The sequence below is a fragment of the Theropithecus gelada genome, chromosome 9, assembly GCF_003255815.1.
Source record: "Theropithecus gelada isolate Dixy chromosome 9, Tgel_1.0, whole genome shotgun sequence".
Classification (NCBI taxonomy): Eukaryota; Metazoa; Chordata; class Mammalia; order Primates; family Cercopithecidae; genus Theropithecus; species Theropithecus gelada.
Window position 1 is genome coordinate 26,700,559 of NC_037677.1, and position 4,796 is coordinate 26,705,354.

General features: G+C 39.7%; 1 pseudogene; it reads right to left on the bottom strand.

The window, feature by feature from the left end:
• Window positions 1–1,165: 1,165 nt before the first annotated feature.
• LOC112631731 lies at window positions 1,166–1,925 on the bottom strand (annotated as a pseudogene).
• Window positions 1,926–4,796: the final 2,871 nt, after the last annotated feature.

Sequence of the window (4,796 nt, forward strand, 5' to 3'; positions counted from 1 at the left end):
GGGGGAGGGATTGCATTGGGAGTTATACCTGATGTAAATGACGAGTTGATGGGTGCAGCACACCAACATGGCACAAGTATACATATGTAACAAACCTGCACGTTATGCACATGTACCCTACAACTTAAAGTATAATAATAATAAATAAATTTTTAAAAAAACTTTTATTCCTCTTACATGAATTTAATACACCTGTTCTTAACAATTATGCTTAGATTGTTCATGAAAATTTCATAAGACATTAAACAAAGCTAGCCGTCATCTCAAGTTATTTCTCTGTTAACTATTTTTACAGCACAATGTGTTAGGCAAGTATCAAAAAAAAAAAAAAATCACAAAAGCAAAAACCTAAAAAAAAGTTAAATACATGGTTTTTTTTTTTTTTTTTTTTTTTTTTTTTTTACTGCTGTGCTTGATATATATGAAGTAATGATCAAAGCAATTCATTTTTACTGCATCTTTTCTTTTACATTTGTTCTTAGGTTGCCTAACACATTTAAATACAAATAAAATGAGTGTAGCAAAAATAATGAAAGCTAACAGCTGGTAACTTTACAAATAATGCAATGTGAACCATTTCTGCCCTTATCCAGAGTAAAATACATCACAACTTTGTCTAAAGGAACACTTCTGCAGTTGTAGTCAAAGGTTGTGAGATTGACTATTCCACAGATGTACATGATTTAACATGTGGTATCCATGGGGTATGTGTTTCTACCACAGCCTTGTAAGTGCTCCATACCTTAAAGTACCCACAATTACTACACCTGTGACTGGAACCAATGATCCCTTTTATTCCCCACCAGGACAAACCAATATGTAGGCAGTTTTCTTTGCTTAGACATGGAAGCAGTTTTAACACCGGCCCTTGTGAAGCCACAATGTACCAAAAGTACTATACCAAGCATTTATAACTTGTATAAAAATTCCACATCCCCATATTGGACACCTCAAGATGAAAACAGATAACTCCCTGAATGTTAAGTGGCTCCACTCCCCTAATATTAAACATAGAGACCATATGGGAAATATAGAAATTCAAATAGAAGTAACATAAACCTGTCATAAGTTGTAAACAAAAAACTTTGTGGGACCACATGGATGACAACGGGAATGGTCTACTGTGTAAATTTTAGAATAAGGCAGACAAAAGTTGGAAGGCCAGTTAATCTTCCCTGCCTTTTTCTGCTTCAGCTTCGTCTCCTGGGTATCTGATGTCCACAGTGTCAAGTTGTCTCTCAGTAATTGCATTAGTGTGCTGTCTTTGTATGACTCTTCACTTAATGTATCAAGTTCAGCAATGGCTTCATCAAAAGCTGTCTTTGCAAGAGAGCAGGCTTTCTCTGTAGAGTTCAGAATCTCATAATAGAACACAGAGAAGTTAAGAGCCAGACCCAGTCTGATAGGATGTGTTGGTTGCATTTCCTTTTTGCTGATTTCAAAAGCTTTTTGGTATGCTTCTTGTGACTGATCCACAGTCCCTTTCTTGTCATCACCAGCGGCAACCTCAGCCAAGTAACGGTAGTAATCTCCTTTCATTTTCAAATAGAAGACTTTGTTCTGCTTGTGAAGCATTGGGGATCAAGAACTTTTCCAAAAGAGACAGTGCATCATTGCAGATATCTCTTAGCTACATCTCAATTTTCTGTCTGTATTCACGAGCCATCTGCTGCTTTTTCTCAGCCCCTTCCGTCTTTTTGGTTCAATACTTGAGACGACCCTCCAAGATGACCTACGGGCTCCTACAACATTTTTATAAGCAACTGAGAGAAGATTCTCTCCTCATTGGATAATTCAGCTCCTTGCTCAGTTACAGACTTCATGCAGGCTGTCATGTCATCATATTGCTCAGCCTGCTTGGCCAGTTTGACCTTCTGAACCAGCTCATTTTTATCCATGACTGGATGTTCTGTGTCCGGAGTGGGTGGTGGCAGCGGATGGACAGGGACTCAGCAGTCTTTGGGCAGTGGCAAGGCTGAGACTCTGGGGATGGAATTTCAACATGAGATTTGGAGGGGACAGATATCCAAACCATATCAGTTATTTTCCAAAATATACAAATCTGATCAAGCTAGTCCACTATTAAAATCCTTTAATGGCTTCTCATTACACTTGGGATAAAATTCAACCCCTTTAATACTAGATGCATGGTGTGCCCACCTGTTGAGTTCTTAAGCCTTTTTTCCTATAAGTTCTTAACTTATGCTTTTTCTCGAGTCTAACATGACTACCATATTTCAGTAAATCTGAAATATCAACCATAAGATGCACCATTATTTTATGTGACATTAAGAAAAAACAATTCTGCCAATTAAAATGGTAAAATAACTTACATTGCAAGGGATGTCCGATTTCAGAGATGTGAAAATGAGAGAAAATCTGGGTTTGGTACCAGTGAAACAGTTCTTTTCTTAGCTCTGTGGAACCAGCTTCCATCATGTCTGGGCCTCCCCATGTGCTATTTCCTCTTCCTCCTTCCTCACACTCCCCCTTATCCTCATAACATCCCCCACATCCATCTTCAGCAATATTAAACATTAGGTAAAATTGGTCCAGTGCACCCATTCTCCTTTTGTTCTCTTTTTTACTAAAATCACATTTCCTTCCCCAACTGAGCTTAAGTTTGGAAGAGATGTTGGGGCTTGACTTAGGCTTTGACAGGGTGTGTCCTTATTCTTTTTTTTTTTTTTTTGAGACAGAGTTTTGTTCTGTCACCCAGGCTAGAGTGCAGTGGCGTGATCTCGGCTCACTGCAAGCTCTGCCTCCCAGATTCACACCATTCTCCTGCCTCAGCCTCTGGAGTAGCTGGGACTACAGGCACCCGCCATCGTGCCCAGCTAATTTTTTGTATTTTTTTTTAGTACAGACGGGGTTTCACTGTGTTAGCCAGGATGGTCTCCATCTCCTGACCTTGTGATCCACCCGTCTCAGCCTCCCAAAGTGCTGGGATTACAGGCGTGAGCCACCGCACCTGGTCAGCGTGTCCTTATTCTTAAAGCCTATCTGGGTTCTCACCTGGGTGCCAGATACATTAATGAGAGGTAATGAAATTTCTCATACAGGGTATTCCAGAATGCCCCAGGACTACTAACCCTCTGCTACGGGCATCACCTTCAGTCCTGAAGAAGTTGCTGTCTGGTAAGTACACGGTAGCTTCTACCATGGGGAGCTGTGTCCTGTGCATGTACCATCCAGCCATGCCACATATTCCCAGAAGGCACCCACCTCAACACCCAAGGGCCTCATCTGCACAGCTCCCTCCTTTCTGATGCCTCTTCATCCAGATTCCAAACATTTCAGCTGATCCAACTTCTAGTTTCTGATCTCTGCCTCCTCAGCTCAGCAAGGCCACTGTGCTCTACTTGGAGTCTGGCTCTCTGTGTCATCTTCAGGCAGAGAATTGGGTGACTGCAGCTCACTTGTGAAATTTCCCTTCTCTTGCTGCTAGTATAATGAACTCTTCTGACCTATGTATCACCCAGCTTCAAAATCATCAACATTTGGCCAGTCTTCTTCAATGTATATCACTAGATCTAGATTACTACCTCTAATATAGACACTATCTCTGATCTCTAATCTAAATCACTGTGCAAATTACTTAGAGCAAATCCTAGACAGGTCATTTCATTTATAACTATTTAGCATGCATCTCTAAACAGTAAGAATTCTTGAACAAAACCCCATAAAACACTATTTTACACAACATAATAACAGTATTTTCTTAATATCATTATATATGGTAATATCCAAATTTCTTCAGTTCTTTCATAAATTCTTTATAGTTTTTTCAAATACTGATCCAAGTAAGGTCCCATACATTGCCATTGGTTGCTGTGTTTCCTAACACTTTTAAAAATCTTTGGGTTGTTTCTCCTCCTTACAAATTACTTATGAAGGAAATCAGTCTACATTTTCCTAACTGCAGCCCTGTTGTATTATTTAACATGTTCCTCTGTCCCCTATATTTGTTCTGATAGACCAGCAGCTCTAGCTAGAACTTGATTAGATTGATGCTGGAATATTTTGGTAAGACTACTTGCCTCTCTTTTTGTGATGATCATTGCCTAGATCCATTATTTCAGTAGGGATTGTGAAATGGTGATATAGAATGATAGATCAAACCATTTATTATGTGTATTACTTCTATAAAGAGAAATTGCTTCCATTTTTCCCTTTATTTACCACAATTTTTCCCTTCCTTTCTTCCTTTCTCTTTCTTTCTTTCTCTTTCTTGCTTGCTTGCTTGCTTTCTCTCGTTCTCCCTTCCCTTCCCTTCCCTTCCCTTCCTTTCCCTTCTCTTTTTCGAGGGTTTACAAGTATGAGTCACTGCACCCAGCCCCAATTTTCAAAATAATCATTTGGTTATCTAATAGCCACAAAAATGAGCCAATAAAGGTTTTCTTTCTATTAAGAACTAGTGGACTTAAACATATTTAAAGTGATTCACTATATTGTTGATACTATTCCTATTGATCCCCAAATTGTCCCATTTTTAGTCACTGTGAGCCCTCGCAAGTTGGATCCTGAGTTCTTTTGACATAATTCTAGTTAAGTGGTTGTTTTGTTTGAGACAGGGTCTCACTCTTGCCCAGGCTGGAGTGCAATGGTACAATAGCTCACTGCAGCCTTGAACTCCTGGGCTCGTGCAATCCTCTTACGTAGCTGGAACTATAGGCATGAGCTGCCGTGCCCACTATTTTTTTTTTTTTAATTTTGTAGACATGGGGTCCTGCTACATTGCCCAGACTGGTTTCACACTTCTGACCTCGAGCAATCTGCCCTCCTCAGCCCGTAAC